The sequence below is a fragment of the Mya arenaria genome, chromosome 17, assembly GCF_026914265.1.
Source record: "Mya arenaria isolate MELC-2E11 chromosome 17, ASM2691426v1".
Lineage (NCBI taxonomy): Eukaryota > Metazoa > Mollusca > Bivalvia > Myida > Myidae > Mya > Mya arenaria.
Window position 1 is genome coordinate 18214062 of NC_069138.1, and position 8363 is coordinate 18222424.

An 8363-nucleotide genomic window follows, 5' to 3' on the forward strand; every position below is an offset into this window, starting at 1 on the left:
CTTTTCTTTCTTTTACGTGAAAGACGTAACTTATTTGTACTCAGACTAAATTGCGACGATGTCTAGTATAAACATTATGCCGGACAAATCTTCCCGTTTGGTCCTAATGATGCAGAAACAGAGAAATGCATATTCGGATTATAATTAGAAAATGAATGAGTGGTTGTTTTTGGTATTACTTTCGACTTGTAATATTTTATTACTAATATGAAATATTCGAGAACTACCTCTTATCATTGATCACCATAATTATTGGCATTATCAATTTTGTGTTTCAATGTAGATATTTTTGTTCCAGGCTCCAAAGAAAGCTAAGATGACGCCTTAGGACATTCTAAGGAACTTAACCATGGACGGCTCAAAGCCCTTAAACAATCAGAGTAAATGACTGGCAGTCGAATGATGTGCTTTTAATAGTTTTGTACAAGTTTATTTTCCGAAGTAGAAACATGTTTTCGAAACAGCAAATTTTGGTTCAAATAATCATTCTGTATTATGTTTGATGAATTTTATTCATTTCTTTCATGTTGGTCTGTAGTTATGGTTTATCTCATTTATGTCCGATTTAACGATTGAATGTTAACGCGCACAGCGCTGTTATAAAAACATCGATGACATCATTTCCGGTATGACATCGTTTTGCTAACATTTGGCGATATTTTTAAAGTAAAGATCAATTCATTATTATCTCTAATGTCTGGAAAGCATAAAATAAAAAGATAGTGTGTGTTGTTTTCAATGTAAGATTGTTATATAATTCGCCTCGTTCACAACAATGTAAATATTTTGCTTTTGGTGTTCACTCAAGAAAAATATAACTGTCGTACACTAAAACAAACAAGTACCCTCTATATGTGTTGTATGTCGACTGATTCTAAAGTTGTTTCTGTCTATAGAGTTTGATCTCTGTTTGTTTTTGCCTTGCATGTTATAGCTGCACACTCACAGATATACCGTTTTTACAACTTTTAAAAAAATGTCTTTGACAGAGCAAATTTTCGCGTAAATATCTTCAAACCAGTGATAAAAGATTGCTGACAAAAAATTAGATCGCAAATTTTCATTTTTCCGTTCGAAAATTATTGTTTTATGAGTAACGGTTTAAGAAAATACATAACACATCAATTTTTGAACTTGAATATAAAAATCTGCGATCTGATTTTTGTCAGCTGTCTTGTATAACTGGTTTCCATGCATTTTCGCCAAAATTGGCTCGTTCCAAGACAAAAAATTAAAAAAAAAAGCTGTGAAAACGTTCAATCTCTAAGAGTGCAGCTTTAAAGTGATATCAGAGTACTGTACAACTGTAAATATATTTTAATTTCTTAACATTGTCATAAAGAATTTAAAAAGTATTGTTGCTGTGTAGAAAGTTTGATAGGGTTGTTATATATGCCTTATAGATTTTTACTGTGAATATAGTTTATTTTTTTAACATTGCCATAATGATTCTAAAGAGTGTTGTTGTATAGGCCTTGTAGATTTTTACTGTGAATATAGTTTGATTTTTTATTACCATTGCCATAATGATTCTAAAGTGTGCTGTTGCTGAATATAGAGTTTGAAAGTGTTGTTTTATGCCTTGAACGTTACAATGACTTCAGAGTAGATTATTACTGTAAATATAGTTTCATTTCTTAACATTGCCATAATGATTTTAAAGAGTGCTGTTGCTGTATGGAGAGTTTGATGTATTGTTATATGCCTTGCAAGTTATAGTAATTTCAGACTACATTATTACTGTAAATGGAGTACTTGTTTCATTTCTTAACATTGTCGTAATGATTCTAAAGTGTGCTGTTGCTGTATAGAGAGTTTGATAGTGTTGTTATATGCCTTGTACGCTTTAGTGATTTCAGAGTATATAATTGCTATTAATACAGTTTAATTTCTTAACATTGTCATACTGATTCTTATGTGTGTGTTTTTATAGACAGTTTGATGTGTTTGTATATGCCTTGCACGCTATAGTGAATTCAGAGTACATTATTACTGTAAATAAAGTTGCATTTCGTAACATTGTCATAATGATCTACTGTATATAAAGTTACCTTTCTTAACATTGTCATAATGATCTACTGTATATAAAATTACCTTTCTTAACATTGTCATAATGATTTAAGGTAAGTAAAGTTGCCTTTCTTAACATTGTCATAATGATTTACGGTAAGTAAAGTTGCCTTTCTTAACATTGTCATAATGATTTTAAAGTGTTTTGTTGCTGTATAGACAGTTTGATGTGTTATCATATACCTTGTGCGCTATAGTGATTTCAGAGTACATTATTACTGTGAATAGAGTTGCATTTCTAAACATTGTCATAATGATTTACTGTAAGTAGAGTTGCCTTTCTTAACATTGTCATAATTATTCTAAAGAGTGTTATTGCTGTATATTGAGTTCAGTCTGTTTAATGTGTTTGTATATGCCTTGCAAGTTATAGTGATTTCAGAGTACATTATTACTGTAAATAGAGCTTGATATGTTTACATACACATGCATGTTTTGTAAGTAAAAATGACTTAAGTAACTCGTTGACATTTTGTAAGTCTAAACATCGAAAATAATTAGTTATCGTGCAATGTGAACAAAACGCAAGTAACATGGATTAAACATCATCATTAGCATCATATAAGATCTCTCTCTTGCTTATGTATTCTTGCCATTGTCAAATATTTGGATATATTTTCTTTCCGAAAAGCACTGGTACCACTGTTGTTAACTGACTTATGTTCGGCTTGGATTAACAAAAGTCTGCTCAAGTGAGTGTCCATCGATGGCTGTTTTGTGTTTGTTCAACAAAGGAAATAAAATAAATGAATTTCAAATATGAGACAATTGTTGCCAACATAAAATCTGTGAGATAGTCTCTTTAATGTACATTACTGCTGTTAAAATAGTTGTGTTTGTGTAAATATATATTGTACAGTATAGTGGTTTCAGAATACATTCAATGACTGTTAATATAGTTTCATATTTATAAATGTGTTAGTATGTGCATCATATTGATTTGTCTGATAATTCTGCGTCTGGTTAATGTTTTAACTGTTTTTGCATCATACATTTATTCTATAGTTCATCGTGACTGTTATCTAGATAGAATACTTTCATTTGTTTTAATCTGTCTTATAAATTATGCCGATTCTAGAATTCATTGTTACTGTTAGTATACTTTCATTTGTTTTAATTTGTCTTGTAAATAATGGCTTGAAGCGTTTTCACAGGAAATAGTGTTAACCGTATTGTCACACAATTTTATACGTGTGTGTTTATAAACGAGTCCTTTAATAGCGAGCTTTTAAACATTTTTCCTGCATGAACTGAGTAAAAGTGTGTGTGTTTTGATAACGAGTGTTCGATTATTATGATCACATGCTATATAAACCGGTAAAAATAAACAAAAAATGATCGTTCTAATGACTTACTACATTCGACACTGATGATATACTTCATTTGACTCTGATGACATGCTTCATTTGACAGTGTTGACATACAAAATGTGTTACTGATGACATACTTCATTTGTTACTGATGACATACTTCATTTGACACGGATAACATACTTCGTTTGACACTGCTGACATACATCGTTTGGCAGTGATGACTGACTACATTTGTTACTGATGACATACTTCATTTGACACGGATTACATACTTCCGTCATTTCACACGGATTACATACTTCATTTGACATGGATTCCATACTACATTTAACACTGATGACATACTACATCTGACACTGATGACATACTACATTTAACACTGATGACATAATACATTTGACACTGATGACATACTACATTTAACACAGATGACATACTACATTTGACACTGATGATATGACATACTACATTTGACACTGATGACATAATACATTTGACACTGATGACATAATACATTTAACACTGATGACATACTTCATTTAACTCTGATGACATACTACATTTGACACTGATGACATACTACATTTAACACTGAAGACATACTCCATTTGACACTGATGACATACTACATTTGACACTGATGACATACCACACTAAACACCTAAGACAAAATTCATTTTACACAATTGCTAACTTCAATTGATTTCATCTGCTATATATCGAAACATTTCATTACTCCCTGTCACGAAAATGGAAAATGTAGGAAAATCATTGATTCAGCTTTACGAGTCTCCCCATGATTGATCGATAATTAAAATCCTATTCTATCAATACACGTGTACATTCAGTTAGATGACTAGAATGCATTTGTATTTGTACATATGTTATGGTTAGCATTGTTTTGCTTTATTGCATGACATTTCACATTTTCCTGTTATTCCCATTGTATACATGTATGATATATCTTGTATTGTATGCCCTTATTGTATGCTGCATGTCATTTTCCCGGTATTTGTTTAACCTAGTGTACACCCCAGTAACATTTTATTTATTATAGCATAACCATTTTATTTTAAAGAATGACTGTTAATACTATTTATACATATATGAATTAGGCAAAAGTGAATGATAAGAATGGTATTTTACGGAAAAATAGGAATTTTTGAAATAAAAACATATTTGAAAAACATCATTTTTTTAAGGTAAATGTAATTAAAAAAAATATTTACTTTTAAGAAATGTGCATTTTGATGAGTCAAGTTATTAAAACAAGCAGTATATATTTACAAAGACGGTACTTGGACGTATGCTAATAGTGTCTGCTATTTATTACCTTTTCCCATGTTAATAATTATAAAATTCAATTACTGAAATAAGATGGTACATGAACGTAAGTTAATGGTGTCTGCATTTTTTCACATTCCCATAGTAATATTTACAATGTTCACTTATTGAAATAAGTACACGGTACATGAACGTAAGATAATGGTGTCTGCACTTTATTCACTTCTGCCATGTTAATAATTATGATGTTTATTATCTAGCTAAGTAGACGGTACATGAACGTAAGTTAATGGTGTCTGAACATCATTTACATTTCGCGTGTTGATATTTATGTTGTTTACGATTGAACTTAGTAGACGGTACATGAACATAAGTTAAAGGTGTCTGCAATTTATTTGCTTTTCCCAATTAATAATAATAGTGTTTACTATTGAACCAAGTACTCGGTACATGAACATAAGTTAATGGTTTCTGCACTTTATTTAATTTGCAATAGTAATAATTATAATGTTCATTTATTGATTTTAGTAGGCGGTACATGAACATAGATTAAAGGTGTCTGCCATTATTTACTTTTCGCGTGTTGATAATTATGTTGATAACTATTAAACTAAGTAGATGGTATATGAACATAAGTAAATGGTGTCTGCAATTTATCTACTTTACGCGTGTTGAAAATTATGCTGATAACTATTAAACTAAGTAGACGGTACATGAACATAAGTTAATGGTGTCTGCAATTTATCTACTTTTCGCGTGTTGATAATTATGTTGTTTACTATTAAACTATGTAGACGGTACATGAACATAAGTTAATGGTGTCTTCAATCTATTTACTTTTCCCGTGTTAATAATTATAGTGTTTACTATTGAACCAAGTAGTCGGTACATGAACATAAGTTAATGGTGTCTGCACTTTATTTAATTTCCAATAGTAATAATTATAATGTTCATTTATTGAACTTTGTAGACGGTACATGATCATAAGTTAATGGTGTCTGCAATTTATTGACATTTCCCGTGTTAATAATGATAGTATTGACTATTGAATCAAGTAGACGGTACATGAACATAAGTTAATGGTGTCTGCAATTTATTTACTTCCCGATAGTAATAATTATAATGTTAATTTATTTTGAACTTAGTAGACGGTACATGAACATAAGTTAATGGTGTCTGCAATTTATTGACATTTCACGTGTTAATAATGATAGTGTTGACTATTGAACCAAGTAGACGGTACATGAACATAAGTTAATGGTGTCTGCAATTTATTTACTTCCCAATAGTAATAATTATAATGTTCATTTATTCTGAGCTTAGTAGACGGTACATGAATATAAGTTAATGGTGTCTGCAACTTATTACTTTTCCAATAGTAATAAATATAATGCTCATTTATTGAACTTAGTAGATGGAACATGAACATAAGTTAATGGTGTCTGCAATTTATTTGCTTTCCCGTGTTAATAATGATATTATTTATTTTTTACCTAAGTAGGCGGTACATGAACATGAGTTAATGGTGTCTGCAATTTATTTACTTTCCCGTGTTAATAATGATATTGTTTATTATTAACCTAAGTAGACGGTACATGAACATAAGTTAATGGTGTCTGCAATTTATATACTTTCCCGTGTTAATAATGATATTGTTTATTATTAACCTAAGTAGACGGAACATGAACATAAGTTAATGGTTTCTGCAATTTATATACTTTCCCGTGTTAATAATGATATTGTTTATTATTAACCTAAGTAGACGGAACATGAACGTAAGTTAATGGTGACTGCCATAATTTACTTTCCCGTGTTAATAATGATATTATTTATTTTTAACCTAAGTAGACGGTACATGAACATAAGTAAATGGTGTCTGCAATTAATTTACTTTCCCGTGTTAATAATGATATTGTTTATTATTAACCTAAGTAGACGGAACATGAACATAAGTTAACGGTGTCTGCAATTAATTTACTTTACCGTGTTAATTATGATAGTGTTTATTAATAACCTAAGTAGACGGTACATGAACATAAGTTAATGGTGTCTGCAATTTATTTACTTTCCCGTGTAAATAATGATATTGTTTATTTTTAACCTAAGTAGACAGTATATGAACATAAGTCAAAGGTGTCTGCAATTTATTTACTTTGCTGTGTTAATTATGATATTGTTTATTAATAACCTAAGTAGACGGTTTATGAACATAAGTTAATGGTGTCTGCAATTAATTTACTTTCCAGTGTTAATAATGATATTGTTTATTTTTAACCTAAGTAGACGGTACATGAACATAAGTTAATGGTGTCTGCAATTTATATACTTTTCCGTGTTAATAATGATATTGTTTATTATTAACCTAAGTAGACGGTACATGAACATAAGTTAATGGTGTCTGCAATTTATCTACTTTCCCGTGTTAAAAATGATATTGTTTATTTTTAACCTAAGTAGACGGTACATGAACATAAGTTAATGGTGTCTGCAATTAATTTACTTTCCCGTGTTAATAATGATATTGTTTATTATTAACCTAAGTAGACGGTACATGAACATAAGTTAACGGTGTCTGCAATGTATTTACTTTCCCGTGTGAATAATGATATTGTTTATTATTAACCTAAGTAGACGGTACATGGACATAAGTTAATGGTGTCTGCAATTAATTTACTTTTCCGTGTTTATAATGATATTGTTTATTATTAATATTAACGTAAGTTGACGGTACATGAACATAAGTTAATGGTGTCTGCAACTAATTTACTTTCCCGTGTTAATAATGATATTGTTTATTTTTAACCTAAGTAGACGGTGCATGAACATAAGTTAATGGTGTCTGCAATTTATACACTTTTCCGTGTTAATAATGATATTGTTTATTAATAACCTAAGTAGACGGTACATGAACATAAGTTATTGGTGTCTGCAATTTATTTACTTTTCGCGTGTTGATAATTATGCTGAACATTGGCTGTTGAACTAAGTATACGGTAAATGAACATAAGTTAATGGTGTCTGCAATCTATTTACTTTTCCCGTGTTGATAAAATTATGTTGTTAACTATTAAACTAAGTAGACAGTACATGAACATAAGTTAATGGTGTCTGCAATTTATTTACTTTTCCCGTGTTAATAATGATAGTGTTTACTATTAAACCAAGTAGACGGTACATGAACATAAGTTAATGTTGTCTGCAATTTATTTACTTCCCAATAGTAATAATTATAATGTTCATTTATTTTAAGCTAAGTAGACGGTACATGAACATAAGTTAATGGTGTCTGCAATTTATTTGCTTTCCCGTGTTAATAATGATATTGTTATCATTAACCTAAGTAGACGGTACATGAACATAAGTTAATGGTGTCTGGAATTTATTTACTTTTCGCGTTTTGATAATTATGCTTAACATTAGCTGTTGAACTAAGTAGACGGTGAATGAACATAAGTTAATGGTGTCTGCAATCTTTTTTACTTTTCCGGTGTTGATATAATTATGTTGTTTACTATTAAACTAAGTAGACAGTACATGAACATAAGTTAATGGTGTCTGCAATTTATTTACTTTTTCCGTGTTAATAATGATAGTGTTTACTATTGAACCAAGTAGACAGTACATGAACATAAGTTAATGGGGTCTGCACTTCATTTACTTTCCAATAGTAATAATTATAATGTTCATTTATTTTGA